The sequence below is a fragment of the Poromitra crassiceps genome (genome assembly GCF_964638095.1).
Source record: "Poromitra crassiceps genome assembly, chromosome: 7".
NCBI lineage: Eukaryota > Metazoa > Chordata > Actinopteri > Beryciformes > Melamphaidae > Poromitra > Poromitra crassiceps.
The window spans coordinates 19271911-19289859 of NC_139628.1; positions in this window are offsets into that span (position 1 = coordinate 19271911).

The window sequence follows — 17949 nt, forward strand, 5'->3', positions numbered from 1 at the left end:
GCTACAGCCTAACTATAGGCTGACCTGTTATAGTGTTCAGGCAAAGATCAGACTAGAGCAGAATAGGACAGGCCAGACTAGGCTGTAGATTAGCTAGATCCCCTATGTCCCAGTTAGCTCTGGTTAATGTCTAGAGTAGTCAGTTTGTCTGATCTTCTCTCCCCCCTCTCTTTCTCTTTCCCCCTTCGCCTGCTCCTTCCCCACTTCTCCCTTCCTGTTCTCTCCTCTCCCACATTTCCGATTCCCCCCCCACCTCCTCTCTTTCCATGCTCTTTCCTCCCCCACATCCCACCGCTCTCCCCCCTCCCTTCTCCTGCTCTCTCCTCTTTCTCCCCTCCTCTGCTCCTTCTCCTCCTCTTCTCCCCAATTTTCCCCATTCCCTGCCACTTCCTGCTCTCCCCTCTCTCACATTCCCCCTGCTCTCCCTCCCCTGCACCCTCCAACCTCTCCTTCTCTGTTCTCTCCTTCCCCACATTTCCCATTTTCTCCCCACCTCCTCCCTCTCCCTGCCCTCTCCTCCCCCACATCCCCCCGCTCTCCCTCCCTCCTCCCCTCTCCTCTTCCCCCTTCCCCCACTACTCTAAAGCATAGTACACATTCTACTCCAAAGCATGGCACCCATTCTATCCCCTCCCACTATTCCGCCACTATTTAAAGCATGGCACCCATTCTACCCTAAAGCGAGGCACCCATAAGCTCTATATGTGAACATGTGTTTATTTGGCAAAGGGACTCACTACTAAAGGCTTGCAGCCAATTAAATTAAGCATTGGTTGCTAAGAAATCAACATATGTCCGTTTGCAAGATGTGTGTCTATATTTCTCTATCATATAATTGTTCGATGTGTTATTATTACTACTATAATTTGTTACTGTTGTGTCAGCTAGCCCTCCTTTCCCTGTTCTCTCCACATAGTCTCCCATACTCCTCTATACTCCCATACTCTTCCATACGCTCTCTCCTCTCCCACATTTCCCATTCTCTCCCCACCTCCTCCCTCCCCCTGCTCTCTTCTCCCCCCCCCCGCACGCCCCCCCCTTCCCCTCTCCTGCTCTCTCCTCTTGCTCCTTGCCCACCTCCTATACCCTCCAACATTTCCCATTCCCTCCCCACCTCATCACTTTCTCACATTCCCCCTGCTCTCCTCCCTTCTCCTGCTCTCTCCTCTGCTCTATACTTCATTTCTATATTTTCTATATTTCTCTATCAATTGTTCAAAATGTTATCTTTATTCTGTAATTTGCTACTGTTGTGTCAGCTAGAATTAGCTAGACATATTTTCTGTGAAGCCCTCTGAGACATGCTTGTGAATTAGGGCTATATAAATAAACTTGACTTGACTTGACTTGGCTATCTGTAGTAACTTTGGTGTTGCCTGCCAGGAGCAGTGGTCGCTTTCTCGTACAGCGCCCGGGGACCGACTTCGGATGTTGTCGTCACTGGTCGGATGACGATGACGATCTGATCTTCTGCATGTTTTTAATGGGGGGGGGGGGGGTTATATACGGAGGAACCCCCCTGGGGGAGCACGGGGAGAACATGCAAACTCCACACAGACAGAAAGGCCCTTACGACGAGATACCCCACCTGGGCAGTAGGCACTGAAGATATGGGGGGAACACAACCACAGCGCCCACAGTGTCCCAGGCGAGAATCGAACTCAGGACCTTCTGACTGCGAGGCGACAGCTCTACCACTGAGCCACCGTGCCCCAGAACAGTACAGTCAAATTATTGGTGCCCGCAAGTCAAAAGCCAGGCCAAGCTGGGAAGCTCCAGCAGCGAGTTGTTGCAGTAAGATGCCAAGTCGAAGGCCAGATCTTACCGTAAAATTATTCCTTATTGCCTAGTCAAAGTAAGGCAAAGTAATGGACCGATCTCAATTAACCACCGGTAATTGGATCTCCCTTTTGGGGGAATTCCCTATCCTAGCCTATGCAGATGCCATCCTCTCCACTGTATCAACCCCTAAGCCATCTCCACTGTATAAAGCCCTAAGTCACCTCCAATATAAACCCCTCCCCTAAGTCATCCAAGTCTGGAAGCACCAAGTTAAGTCACTAAGTCACCAAGGCTGAAGGCCAGGCCAAGTTGGGAAGCGCCAGCCGTCAGTTGCTGTAAGACGCCAAGTTGAAGGCCAGTCAAAGTTACGGATTGATCTCAATTAACCATCGGAAATTAGATCTTCATTTTGGGGGGATTCTCTATCCTAGCCTATTCAGATGCCCTCCTCTCACCTCAAGAGGAGTGCCACCTGGCAAGGGAGTCATAAACCAAAGTAGTTGCCATGCTTGCCATTTGCTAAATAAAGACGCTTGTTAAATCTTACTGACTGGCCTCTCATGATTGAAGTGGGAATCATTCCACATGCTGCGTCGTGCCAGTGAAGCTCCCCCTGTAAGGTGAAAAGAAGTGGCTGGCAACTGCACATGTGTCGGAGGAAGCATGGTGCTATAGTCTCTGCTCTCGAGATCGGCAGAGGGTGGAGCAGCGACCAGCAGGGGGGGGAATTGGCCAAGTACAATTGGGAGAAAATCGGGGGAAATGTAAAAAAAAAAGGTTTCGCTCAGGACAATCTAAAAATAAACTGAGCAAATAAAAAGGCTGTTCTGTTCACTTACGAGCTATATCAGAGATCAGAGGGCTATACCACGAATGTTGAATAAGCAGATCCAGGATCCCTTGATCTGGTTTGGCTTAACCAGATAATTGCCATCTAGCTAGATTCTAGTTAAGTCATACCACGAATGTAGTTCTCAACTCGTTAAGTGGATCCAGGTTTTTCTAATCAAGTTGAGAGCGCGTGCACATGGAAAAACATGGGTAGTGAGCACATTCAAAATGGATTAAAAACTCACTGGGTGCAGGGCAAACAAAGAGTTCAGTAAAGAGAGAAAAGCCAGCACTCCAAATGTCCTTTCATAGGATTTAATAATTCCTCAAACCTGGGCAGCAGCAATGAACGTTTCAGTCAAAGACCGCGTTAAGTCATTCTACGGATGTAGTTCTCAACTCGTTAAGTGGATCCAGGTTTTTCTAATCAAGTTGAGAGCGCATGCACATGAAAATGCTTGTGCACCGAGCTCGTGCCGCAAAAGAGGCGTGGTTTTTAACAATCAATGTGGGCATAGATTTCATTTATAAGAAATAGCCTATTTTGTGGTCACAAATAGGCTATTGGCAGCAGCCAATATCTCCATATTTCAGGACTATGCTGGAAATAATATGAAGTTCAATCACATCATACAGGCCAAAAGCAACACAGTTGCAGCTGCAAAACGCAGGAGTAGCCTAGATATGAATAATCTGTGTGCAGGCGATCCCATATTAAATTGCTTAGATGTAGTAGGCTATTCTGACATGTATGACCATGTCCAACCCAACGTCAGCTCTGTGCGCTTTGGAGACGTTTATGTAACCTTTTTACGCCGGTTTAGTGATATTTCTCCACTCACCGTTTAGCTGCAAAGTGGTAAGTAGGTCTTAATTTAAATGTAGCCTGCAACAAGTGCAAGGCTTCAGTCCTCGATAAATTCAACAGGAGCCATATGATTTTTTTCTTTTTTCTTTTTCTTTTCTTTTGAATGCAATGTATTTTTCATATGGGGACGATATGAATGGAGACTCACTGTTTCCAGAGAGCTGATTGGTAAGCAGGTGCCTTTCATGGGTTTTGATCTTATCCTGCCGTAGAGCATACTTTGCTATGGTGATCTATCTCGGTAAGAAGCTAACTAGCGTTGTGGTACGGCAAATTATAGGGTTAAACCTGAAGTTACCTCGCTAAGCCACTAATCTTGGTTTGTGGTATAGGCCTCAGCTGAGATTGAAATAACAACAACAACAACAACAACAACAACAACAACAACAATAATAATAATAATAATAATAACCCAACCCAACCAATGATTAGGATAACCAATCAGAGGCCGAGTAGGGCGGGTCTTGCCAAGAAACATGGTGCCATTCTTAATAACACGTACCGGTGGTAGTTATAGCAGTGGTAGTTTCTCCTCCTTTTAGGGTTTTAGCCCCTGGAAGGACTGGAAGGGCTGGAAGGGCTGGAAGGGCTGGAAGGGCTGGAAGGGCTGGAAGGGCTGGAAGGGCTGGAAGGAATGGAAGGGCTGGTCCCACATTTCCTTCTCCTTGCTCATCCCCTTCCTTTTTTCTTCTCTTGTTATTAGTGGTGCTGGGCTGGGCTGTTGTAGATGAAGCAGTGGGAGGGCAGTAACATGTCCTCCCCCTCTTTAATTGAACCTCTGGGTAAAACTCAGCAACAGTTGAGTTCTTAGGACATTTGGGGGGGAACACCTCAATGTTAAAAGTATTTTTCAGTTGCTCCAAGGTCTTGCTCAGAAGATATTTTCCTTCTTCTCTTGCTTCTTCTTCATTGTCACCCCAGTGTGCACTTGCTAGCCACTTGCCATTGATTTGGTGGCAGCAGAATGCTGTCCAGAGCTTGGAGGGGATATTGACCCTGTTGTTGAGGACCATGTTCTCACTTGGGATGGCTCCAGTCACCACAAAGGCTTGGTCTTTCTTACAGTACTCATTCAGGATACATTTGACGCACATCTCCATTCGTTTCCAACTCCCATTGTTAAAGGTCCCTTTTTGAGGAACAGCGTTGGTCAGGGTGAAGGTCGACTCTTTATAGGTATGATTGAACGCGTGACCACTCGGAAATAAGTGCCCCCTTTGGAAGCCTTGGCCGTTGTATGCATAGTCTTTATTCCAGGCCTGGAGACGTGGTGGGTCTAATAAGTCATCCTCAAGCTGAAAAGGTTAGAAGGCCAAGTGTTAGTGTCACAGGGAGGGAATCAGTTTAATATATACGTGCTTGGAGAGAGGTCAGTTGCCCCCCCCCCCCCCTGCTGAAAGATTAGTGTTGGGCCGAACCTCACGAATTGACTCAAATAATAAACAGTGGTAAGCAACCCCCCAGCTCAAAAAGAGAGCTTGATCATGTTCCTGACATCCCTTACCTAGGCATGAGAGCCATAAACACAGCATGATTCCGAGCTAGGCTCCTTGTACCCAGGGTAACAAGACTTCTCCCAAGCTAAAGCTGAACACGCCATTGGCCCATCAAAGCCAGAGGTGGATTCCTACACCCACACTATAAAAGGAACATAAAGGAGATAAAAGATCAGATTCTATGTAACATCCCGTTACATAGAGATGACCAGCGCTGAAGAAGTGGTGTGGACCCCTCCCCCGCTTAAAGATAGCATTAGCCTCCACATGCTATAACCGAAACATGCTTCTCCTTCCTCCATTCTCTCCCTGACGACCAAAGTCAGCCCTACCGGCTCTCCCAGCAGACCCGAATTCTAGCTCAGCCTGGCCAGCTGAGGACATCGAGACATCTCCCTGCCCTCCTCCTTATCCCTGCCAGCAGTAGGCTATCAGTCTAAACTTAGATTTCGTCCTAGTAGCATGACAGAATATCTAATAGCTGCTGAATAAACTTAACAGCTGAGCGGGCTGTCTCAAGCCAGCAGTATAAATCTAGACCTGATTTAGTAATCCTGGGCCCTATCAGGGAAAATTGCAGTCTGCTGTCCACGTGTTATGCCGAGTTTTGCACCCCCGCCCAGCATAAAAAAGCATCCCCACCTCACGGGAGCATAATTGTAATGATTTACACAGAAATGTAACTGCTTAAAAGTGATATCATTGTCTGGTACACGTGACCTCCCTTATTGAAACAGCCCCGAAATATGTTGGGGATGCAATTCTCGGCGGGGATGCGGAAACATTCACGGCACGTCTCGCAGGTGCAAATTAGAGCCGTGCCAAAATCATCTGCGCCCCAAAATACCTGCGCAAACGGCACTAAACCTATCTGTTAACCACTGAACCACACCTTTTAAGCATAGAATTATTCACAACGTGTTCATTGGAGAACTCCAGTAAATAAATCACAATCTTCCCTTTTAAGCTCCAATTCCACGGAGCGATCCCGTCCGGTCAGAAAAGCCCGACCAAAGCGCTCTGAGCTCCCCCCTCCCTCTTTCACACCCGTCTGTCTCCATATACAGGCGCGGACTACATAATCGGGCACGTCGGGCAAATGCCCGGTGGCCTAGCCTGCAAAAAAAATAAGAGATTTTTGGTGCCCGCAGTCAGGCCACTCACTGAACAGCAGGCCAGGCGCCACCTACTGGTTTACTAGTGGTTTTATTACTCTATTAGTTAGTCTGAAGTAATAGTTACACTTCAGTTAAAGTGGGTGCATCTCATTGTAAAATTGGGCTCGGCCCAAATTGGGCTTCAAACGGCCCAAATCTGGCTTCAAACGACCCAAATTGGGCTTCAAACGGCCCAAATTGGGCTTCAAACCGCCCAAATCTGGCTTCAAACGACCCAACCTGGGCTTCAAACGGCCCAAATTTTGCACGCGCGTCGGCCCGTATCGGCCTGGCCTGCTTGGTATCTAATGTCCGGCCTGAATTATGATCCCAGTCCGCCCCTGTCCATATATATATTATTCCATATTAGTATGCTCCTCAAACAAATCTCACTGCAGTTTAAATACAGCATACCCGGTGGCCTAGCCTGCAAAAAAAAAAAAAAAAATTTTGGTGCCCGCAGTCAGGCCACTCACTGAACAGCAGGCCAGGCGCCGCCTACTGGTTTACTAGTGGTTTTATTACTCTATTAGTTAGTCTGAAGTAATAGTTACACTTCAGTTAAAGTGGGTGCATCTCAGGGGGGGCGGCTTTAGCTCAGGAGGTAGAGCGGGTCGGCCAATGACGCAAGGGCTGGCGGTTCGATCCCCGCTCCCTCCCAGCTGCTGTCGCTGTGTCCTTGGGCAAGACACTTAACCCTCCTTGCTCCCGATGGTGTGTAGGCACCCTGCGTGGCAGCCTGCCGCCATCGGTGTATGAATGGGTGAATGTAGACTATCTACTGATTGTAAAGCGCTTTGGATAAAAGCGCTATATAAATGCAGGCCATTTACCATTTACCATTTACAGCAAGCATGTAAATATGCTACAGTATAGCAAGATCAAAGTGAAAAGAATGTTCTAAAAGCCTCGGCTAGAAAAATGTAGCCTATCCCTGGATGTCATGATGAGATTAGATTGGTGAAAGTTTGGGCAGAATGATATTGTTTTCTCTCGCTACCTTTTCTTCTCCCCCACTGCACAGGTAGGATGATGCAACAGCCTCTGAATGACAGGGGCTCAAAACTACGGTATAACAACTTTTTTTCCCATCTGTCTTTATGCCTGCCTAGTGTCTACATAGGCTATAAATTAGTGGCCTTTTCTCCAAAATAGTGATGGTTCTGTGGTGTAGCCTACATTTCAGATCTGATGCTTGCAGTTTGCTAGAGGGGCAGAAATTGACACGCGAGAGAGAGGGAGAGAGGGAGTGAGAGAGAGAGAGAGAGAGAGGGAGGGGGGGGGGGGGGGGGTGTGAGTGCATCCCCGGGGCCGGCGCACTGAATCTGCATCTCCCCTGCATCTCTGCTAAGACCTGGTTTTGAAAAGCGCTAAGCGCAAAATTAACGCCAGGGAGGAAGATAGCGTTAAGCTGGTATTTAAGGCCGAAACGCTCATTCTGGCCTATTCTGGCACTGCGCCACGCCTCTTCGGCGTAAAGCGCATTCCGGGGCCTAAAAACATGATGCTATCTTCCCAAGTCAGGCGCAAAGTGTGTTTCTTTGCGCTTAACGCCAGTTTAGCGCCTAAGGCCAGGGGGAAGATAGGGCCCAGAGTATTTACAAAAATAAGAATAGCTGGCCCTCCTCTATTCATCTCTCATCCATGCTTTAAAGACATAGAAATAATAATAATGGTATTGGTGATCAGAAATGCATCCAACATACAACCTTTATTTTGAAAATATGGTTAGGTCTAGAGGAAGTTACTCATCTACACTCCTGGAAAATTGATCACCCACGAAATAACAAGGAAGTGTTGTATTTCTCCCTGGGAGCGTCAGACTGACAACAGAGACCACCAGCGAGCCAAGCTAGATGAAGTCTATTTTCTATAGTGAGTAAGGTGTTAAACACCATGATCATTGAGTCTTTATTTTAAGTTATATTTTGTAAATGAACTTCTTCATTAGTCAACCAGAGTTTACTATTAAGTGAATGAGGGCAACATCATGCGCCCTGCATCTAATGTATTGGGTACCTGTGATCATCATTGTATGGGGCTACTGAGCTACTGAGCTGAGTAAACTACTAGTGCTAAGCTGTTTGTTAATGGTTCTGTTGATATGTAGTGACCACTAGCATAATGCTAAGTGGCTAGCCATTTTGGTAATGTGTTAAATCATGGCCATATGTTTAGAATAACAATAGCCTGTTGCAGTGTTGCTTGCTATGTGTGAAGGTTAGCTTTATTCATGGTTGCCATACAGTTTATAAAGTTAATTCCTTTAACTTCTACCTCAAGTCACTCTTAGATTATCGTTTTATTTATTTTGTGTGGAGGTGGAGAACAGAGGAAGTGCGAGAAGAAGCTGTATCTGCTAAGAAGTCCACAGAAGAAGAAGAAGAAGAAGAAGAAGAAGAAGAAGAAGAAGAAGAAGAAGAAGAAGAAGAAGAAGAAGAAGAAGAAGAAGAAGAAGAGTGAATCTGATAAATTGATTAAGCTTTAATATAAGTATTTTTTTCCCAACAAGTCCCTCAGTATTTAATTATAATTTAGATGAGTTTTTGTGTGGTGTATAGTTCGGGTTGTGTTTGTAGGCATCATTTTGGCCTGAATTTTTGGCCTGAGATTCGCTTTGCGCCGCGGCATGTCTGGGCCCCTGGGCTAAGCCCCCAATGTCTTCAGACCCTAGAAACGCCCTTGGTATGCAGAATATATAGGGAGACAATATTTTTTTCATCATTGTAAAGCCACAGAACAGTAAAGATTATATTAATGTGATGTGTGTAGTTCTTCATAGATCTAGTCTCTTCATTTTGATCTCAAAGTGCACCAGATTGATCCATTTTACTTTAAAATGTACAAAACTTTCTCCTGGGGGGCCATGCCCCCGGACCCCCCTAGGGGTCTGCGCTCCACCATATATATTCATTGGGGGCTGAGCCCACCCAACGGTATGATCCTAAAACCGCCCCTGACCAGAATTATTCACGGGTGTGGCCATGCAGGCAATGCTGGGCATTACGTCAATCAAAACTAATCAGATTCTCGTGTCGCAATGGCTGTTTGCCCGAGGCAAGCAATATGCTGTAATTATCTCCATGTGTAATGGAGTGTACTCACTCGTGACAGAGAGAGATGGAGAGAGCATATAGATTGTCTGTGGTGCCAACGACCCTCCGGGTTATGAAGGTAAATAGCCTATGTCCGTTGTCCAACAAGTGTTCTCAGTTCATTTCCCTCTTTGCGATGTGATAAAAGTTTCTCAGTGAGTTATAGTTGATTGCCTCACTGAATTATCTGCTAATACCCAATTTTAGCAGCACCCAACAAGGTATCTTGCGTGTAAGAGGTCCTTTTCAAAGCTTTTAGCGCAAAGTAATTGCACGCTGCTGACGATAATGCCATCTATCACCACATTTTAGCGCTGAAATGCCTGTTTTGGCATGTGGCACGCCTATATGCCCAGTGCAATTATAACAGGCATGCGCTTGTGCCCGCCCCAAATTTGCATTGCGCACAGCGTTAAACGAGCGCAAACGCTAAATTAGCGCTTTTGGGAAGATAGGGCCCATAGTGTCAGCTGTCCAAGCACTATAGGCAGGAAATTATTAGCTGCCAAACCTAGTTCCACCTCTGCACAGATTCCACCATACTGGCTCCCCCCCCTCTTCTCTTTCCCCTCCTCAGGTGTCCTTCGCTGGCCTGACTCGCGTCCCTGCCTGCTTGCCGACCCTCACCACGGCTGCTGTATCTCGTTGCTGGTGTCAGCCCTGGCCATCCAGTCCTTTGTCATCACCCCGGCCATTCGTCATCACCCTGGCCCAATACCCGCTACTCCTTTGCTTGCTGATCCTCTATTAGTAAGTAACTTCTTACATTTCCTGAGTAACTTGTCCAACACTGGTTGCATGTAGTCTCGCTGGCCAGCCTCCCCTCTCTACCGTGAGAAGAGTCTGGCGGCGCAGGTCTCCATTGTGGGATTGTGCTTGGCGGCGCTTGGCGGCAGTGGCCTTGGAAAATTGTTTCCAACAATCCAACTTGCCATTTTCAGCATGTACACTGAAAGAATTTACTGCATGGTGTAGTAATGTTTAGTAAAGAACTGACATAATTTCTACTTAGTAATATTAGGAAGTATAATTTCTAAATATTATTTTGTAATATGTACACATTTTATTCTTGAAAATACATTAAATGTGTGGGATGGGTACATTTTAGTAAGAATGTTTGCGTAATATTTACTTACATAATACATACTAATATTTACATACATAATCCTAAAAACAGTAAGTAAATTAACTGTGTGGAATGGGTACATTTTTGTAAGAATGTTTGCGTAATATTTACTTACATAATACATAATAATATTTACATACCTAATCCTTAAAACAGTAGGTAAATTTTAATCAAGCATAGCTTTATTTAATCCGCGCATGCGCATTTGCACCAGGCAGTTCTCTTTCGGTTTCAAGCACATGGAGAAGGAGTTGGTGGGTGGCTGCATTTTTGCAAGAGGATTGACTTGGTTGCAAGGTAAGTTTGCCTTTCTGTTTAATTCGATTTGTGATACTAATAGTGGAGCCGTGTGCGTTTGTGATACTTGTTGATATGTTACTGTTCATATTTTAATCTCATAAACTCGTGTTGCTAACAGTGCAGTGCAGCTGCACCGCGCCTGGTTAATAGTTGCCGCCATTTGACTGCCCTGTATTTTCAGCTGAACAATTCACAGTTTAAGCTGCCTAGTTGCTCTTGTCAGTCCACTCTCGTTCCCCACCAGTGTGGGACTGAGTATCCCGCCAGTCCCGCGCTGTGGAAGAGCTAATTTAATGTAACGTTATGTCTGGACATGCCTGTGGCTGCGTTCAGCTGCATTCGGCTCTCGCTCGCTTGCTCGCTCTCTCTCTCGCTCTCTCTCTCTCTCTCTCTCTCTCTCTCTCTCTCTCTCTCTCTCTCTCTCTCTCTTTAATGTAACGTTATGTCTGGACATACATGCCTGTGGCTGCGTTCGGCTCTCACTCTCTCTCTCTCTCTCTCGCTCTCTCTCTCTCTCTCTCTCTCTCTCTCTCTGTGCTGTGCTCACTGCATTTGCATCACACACACACACACACACACACACACACACACACACACACACACACAAAGGGCTAGTCTGCACACAATGAAAGAATGTGTGAATACTTTTGCAATTAGGTGAATGTGATCCATGAAATTCACCTGTAAAAAAACATGTCTCTGTCAACAGGACACAGGGCAGCACCACAGCTGCAGGATGAGACAGTGGAGTGACACTGCAACATTAGTCAGGCAAGTAGAAATGTAATGCATTATATCATGTTGCTGTTATTTCCCCCTATCCTAATGTGATATAAAATTGTGGCTAAATGTTTTAGATCGGGGCTGAGATTATTCTCTGACTGGAGGGGAAAATAATAAATGATCTCTGAACTATCTCTTTAACCAAATCACATACATTTAGGCTATTCTATGTGATCTCCTTTTGATAACTAATGAAATAATGATATATGTTTTAACTTCCATTCACTGAGCCTTCCCTGAAACTGTTTGGAGTCCCCCTGGGGAGGCCCGCCTCTCACTTAGAAAACCTCTGTTTTAGACCATTGTTTTAATATCACAATTGTGTCTGTTACAGGATGACCTTACTCTTACGATGAGTCGAGAGTGGACAGTTGAGGGAGGAGGACACACCAACACCAAGGGAGGTGTTGTGGGGACAACTGAGGCCATTCCTGGACAAACTGAGTCAGGTGTGCTTGTTTAAAAAAAATTCAGGAAGACACACCAATCCAATCCATACACAGCACAAATCCTCCATCTTTCCACCCATGGCTCTTGTAGGGGTGGGAATCACACGTTTGATCTCAATACAATACTACATGTATATGGATTCATTGGACAATGATGCGATATTTGCCAATATCACGATTTCTATACGATTCGATTGAGCGGCTGCGATCGATATTAGACTATATGCATTGATTTATATCCGAGAGGGGAGCGAATATCCTCTCCCTATTTTTCTTGCGTGCTTGCTATGGTGCTCGCATTGTTTGTATGCGAAAGAGTACGCTAATAATTCATATTGATGTTTTCACTGTCCATCGATGCTGAACAGTCACATGACATCTCTTGCCCCGGAAGTGAGTTTCCCATAATTTTTTTCTATAGACATTTAAAAAACCCTTATATAACAAGTTTTAAGGCTGGAACCAAGCCAACTCGTGACCTACTGAACTGTGAGTGACCATAAAACATTTAACTTGGAGCAAAAACAAAAAATGTATCAGATCATTGAATCGATGCATCAATGCAGATCGATGTATCGTTCCACCCCGAGGCTCTTGCTCCGTAGCCTGGTAGACCAGCCCGTCACGTGAACTCACATTTCATTTGGTTCTCCGTGACGGTCTGGCCCCGACGCCAGTGGGGGGGTTTAGCAGAAGCGGAAGAGCGGAAGAGCCAATCAGCGACTCCGCTGGGATTGACAGCGCAAGTTGGCCAATCAGGAACGCCACTAGCACTGCACTAACAAAACAGTAATGGCCGCCTCCTTGCCTGATGGTCTCGAGGAGTCATGTCAGCGTTTGTCTAGTTTAAACAGCCATAAAGTGCAGTTATTGCAGAAATAGACTCAATAACAACAATTAAGCAAGTACAGGAGTATCGCCGCGACCGCAGAGTTTCTTGGCGGAAAATATGTTTTTGCCATTCTCCCGAGTGGATTTGGGTTTGATTGGATCCGACGCTGATTGGCTGAAGGAGTTGTCTGTCAAGGCAACTAAGCCCGCCCATGCTCCCGCCCCTGCTAAACCCCCCCATGGCATCGGGGCCAGACCGTCACGCAGAACCAAATGAAATGTGAGTTCACGTGACGGGCTGGTTTACCAGGCTACTTGCTCTGTGCACTCAAATCACATGTTGTGTTCTCTCTTGACAGTTCATCGTGTATGAATAATGGTTCAGTATTGACACAATATTTGTTGTGCTCTGTTCACAGAACCAAAGCATTGAGATGAGACATGAAGCTGTTATCTGCACCTTCATACTGTACCTTGGCGAGAAAGAAGAGGAACTTTTTGACGAATGCCAGGTAATGCATGATTTTTTTAACACTTTAAAATATTAATTTGTTATTATTTAAAATGCTAATTAACGGTAAGAGAGGAAGGCAGACGAAGGGATGGAGGGAAGGGATGGAGATATTACACTCAGCGATGGCCCAAATGGCAGATAAAAAAAATAAAAAATCATAATGTATCATCTGGAAGAACAAACTCAATTTCAATGATTCAAATTAAGTACAATCACAAAAATTAAACATGCTCTACGGTTACAAAGCCATAGGTGGGCCTTTTCCATTGGCCCCTTTGGCCACTTGAGCTAAACCATGTCACCCTGATTTATGTTTCCTTTACCACTTTAAATGCGCCGAGCCTTGCCCGACATGGACATGGGGCCAAAGGCACGGCTCATGTGATCAGGAAATGGTACAGTAAAATGAAGCAGATATCTGAAAGTACAAACCGAAACACACGAGACAAATTAAACATCAAACCACAGAGATTGAATTATTAGAAGCTACAAAATAACACTTGAGAGGCTTTTAAACACACCTTTCTCTCTGCTCTCTCCACTCTGGAGAGAGACAGGAGAGTTTGCTATTACAACCTATGCTGCAACACAGCTGTTTGTTTGAGGGGGAGGAGGGGGGTCGTCAAGGGTTGACTGAGGCGTTGCTTTAGCTCGCTTGCAATTTTGCAACCCGCTCGAGGTGGGTCTAGTGTGCTTTGGTCCCATTCCAGAGAAGGTCCATCTCGATCGCAGCTCGGCATGGCTTGGCACATAAAAAAAATTGTAATGGAAACTGAAATCAGCTCGACATGGCATGGCTTTACACAGCTAAAGGTGACAATGTAAAAGGACAATTAAGGTGCAGAGGCACACGATTGGCTGAAAGCAACATGTATGCAGGGGCTACCATCTGGAATGCAGCCATCTTGTGCCATGTTCTGCAAATATTTTATGAATGCTGGCTTACTGTAAAAGCATCACAGTGTGAACTTACTGTAGATTTGACACAATTTAACATAATCTGAGCTATGTTTAATAAAGGTCATTTTTAACACTACTGTATGTGTTCATTCTGCCCTGACAATGTAATCACTTCAAATGATTCAATCACTCTATTTTGTATTTGTTTCTCAACTGAATTGTCTTCTTTTTTCTTGTCAATTGTATGAGGGGGACAGTCGCAGTGATGCCACTCAACACATCCTCAAGATCCTGGTCATCCATGGTGCTGATCGAGAGGAGCCAGTGGATGTATCCGTCCTTCTTGAGGGCAAGGAGATGTCAGGATGCGACAGTACTGCTGTCGCCACTGCAAGTACTGTACAATCTGCTGCTGGTACGCCTCAAATCACTTCTCCATCTTGCAAAAGACTGTAACAATTCACCTGCATTGGACCCTCGTCTCGCATACAGCAGCTTGTGGACTTTCCAATGTCATGACGGACATGAATCAATAACACATGCATCTGATATAGAATGGTTGTTTTTTTGCTGTAACTGAATGTTCATTCAAGTGTCTGCTTTTCTGTAAAATGTTTCCAAAGTCAAGTCCTGGACATATTTGACCAGATCCAACACAAGTCTTTTAGAGCAGTGGTTTTCAAACGTTTTCACATCAAGGACCCCTACATGACACAAATTAGACCATGGACCACATTTGATAAGATTTTGTCCCAGGGTCCACCATCTGATACAATATTACAGAAAGTGTACGAAAATCCATGACCAAAATAGTCATACATTCTGTCATTGTATTACTTTTGGATGGAATTATAGTAAAATAATGTCTGTCGCTTTTTGATGGGGATCTTCTTAAGGACCCGTGGGGGTCCCCAGGACCCCACTTTGAGAATCACTGTTTTAGAGAGTCAGAACATTTATGGTCGCTATGATTAAGGCACTTAAAGGGGTAGTTTGGTTTGTTTGAAGTGGGGTCCTATCAGCTAGTTGCATACACTAACTGAAATAGGTACAGTGTTCTGGACGCTGAGCGCACCGTCTATCGAGACCCAGCACTCCAAGCAACAGCCTCCACAGCTCTGTCTCTAGTACACGGGGCCAATAACTAAAACGTAATTTAGCCACCTAAAACAACGCCCACCTAAACAAATCAATATCAGTGTACATGCAAGCTCTATTTTGACAATTTTCAGCACTTTACTTTACCGTCAAATAGCCCTCTTATTCGGCACTATTTCCTCCCAACCGTAGAACTACCGTTCCTCCGCTAAACACCTGCACAGAACACAGAACAGGAAGGCTTAGAAGAGAGACAAAACACTGACTTACTTTAGAGACAACAAGTCACCTGGCCTCTCACGTCTGGGACGTTTTCCCCAATTCATCCTGGGAATGGTGAAAAAGGTCTGCAGGACACCCCGGCATTTAGGCAGCATATTATGGCAGTTCCTCGTATCTCTCTTTCTGCCTGTTCACTCTCTCTCTGCAAAATTCCTCTTCTGTATATTAGTCTCTATGGTTCATAATTGTATTTGTCACCAAGGTGAATGGCATATCGTCCTCGCTATCAAAATCACTCATATTTTCGTTTGTGTATTCTATTTGTTGTCTTCACTAACAAGCCGGGAGAAATAACCCAAAATAACAGCTGATCTGCGGAGTAATCCAGCGCCGCGGCTCTGTGCAGGCGTTTAGCGGAGGAATACGGCAGTTGTACGGTTGGGAGAAAAAGTAGTACCGAATGAGAAGGCTGTTTGGCAGAAAAGTAAAGCGCTGAAAATTGTCAAAATAGAGCATACATGTACACATATATCGATTTGTTTAGGTGGCCGTTGTTTTAGGTGGCTAAATTACGTTTTAGTTCTTGGCCCCCTGTACTAGAGAGACAGAGCTGTGGAGGCTGTTGCTTCAGAGTGCTGGGTCTCGATAAACGGTGTGCTCAGCGTCCAGAACACTTTACCTATTTCAGTTAGTGTATGGAACTAGCTGATAGGACCCCACTTCAAACAAACCAAACTATCCCTTTAAGTGAATGATTTTTGAGTGGTCTTGTGTCTGCCCTGGTATGTCACCTTTTTCATTATCCATGTTTGCATCCCTGGTCAAGCGAATTCCACGGTTTTGTTGTTTCAACCATTTGGAAGGTTTTACGGAATGCACCTTAAGTAGATGTTTCCAGATGTCACATGTGATGTGAACGTTGGTGATTCATTGTTGGGAAAAAAATAAACTGTTAAATGGTATTTTAGTTGTGATTTGTGAATATTTGGTAACATTTATGGAAAACATAATAGACCCTTCTCACGGGGGCCATTTTGTGTCGAAAAGGCAGAATAAACACAGGTGCAAGCAAAACACTAATGAGGATTTCCAAATTCCAATCATGGAAGTTGGAAACCCTCATTAGTGTTTTGCTTACACCTGTGTTTACCCTGCCTTTTCGACACAAAATGGCCCCCTTGAGAAGGGTCTAATTATAGTGAGTAATTATTAAGTAATTAAAATGTCAAACAGAGAACAATACAGATGAATAAGATGTACTTGATAGTTTTAAATAACATTTACTTAAAGGTTTTAAGTAGATTTTACTTGATACTGGCAAGTGAGTTGTACTTAGTATTTCAGCACTAAAATTTACTTGAAAATCGCTGTGCAATTTCTTGCAGTGTTTTATTTAAGTAAATCTTACAAATCATTCTTTGAGTGTAGCAACGAGCTAGCGTGTAGGTTTCTGCTGTTAGCTTGCTAGCTAGTTAGCATTGTTGTTTTCACTGAGGCGGCAGGGCACTATTTACAGCGACACAGAGGGAGGAGGGAGCGGAAGCCGCTCTGATTGACATGGTCGGAGCCAATGACAGAGCTTGTAATAAGCCGGGAGCGGACATCCGACCGCGACTGAAACAGTCGCTCCAATGGGGAGCAGCTGTAGAGCAAGGGAGGGCAATTATCCCAGTTGCCTGTTTCCGTGCAGCCAGACGACTCTCATGGAAGGGAGAGGAGGCTGGCCAGCGAGACTAGGTTGCATGTGACCAATAAAAATGGGTTTAGTCTATGCCATTTCTGTTTAAAACCTCTCAATAAATCTGTCTCCAAAATATTCTGATTAGTCATGTTGAATTATAGGTTTATATATGTCCCACTCCCATTATATCTCCATTACACCCATAACAGTGCTACTGACTGTTATTTATCAGAGGGGAAGTAAGTACGGTTCGAGGGGACTTTTTCCCCCTTGCCCCTCCTTGAAGCTACTTTTCCATGAGCCTCCCTGAGTGACTGGAGGAAAATGCATGACCCTCCCTCCATCATAAATAACTATTTTATTATATTGACACCATCATTAGGTAGTAGAAGCAATGGCGTAATTTCAGCAAAAGTGGTGGTGAAGGGGGGGTTTGCCCCTTCATGGAAACAAATTGTGAAATCAGTTGTGCAATAGTCAATGTTGGTGAGTTGTTTCTATGCAATTTACTTATGACAGTAAACCTATTTTTTGTATTCCAGTGAATCATGATAGTTACTTTTTTAGTGATAAGAATGGTAAAATAGTAAATGGCCTGCATTTATATAGCGCTTTTATCCAAAGCGCTTTACAGTCAGTAGGTACATTCACCCATTCATACACCGATGGCGGCAGGTTACCACGCAGGGTGCTGGCACACCAACGAGAGCAATTTGGGGTTCAGTATCTTGCCCAAGGACACTTCGACATGCAGACTGGAGGAGCCGGGAATCGAACCACCGACCTCTTTTATCCAAAGCGATTAGTGGACAACCC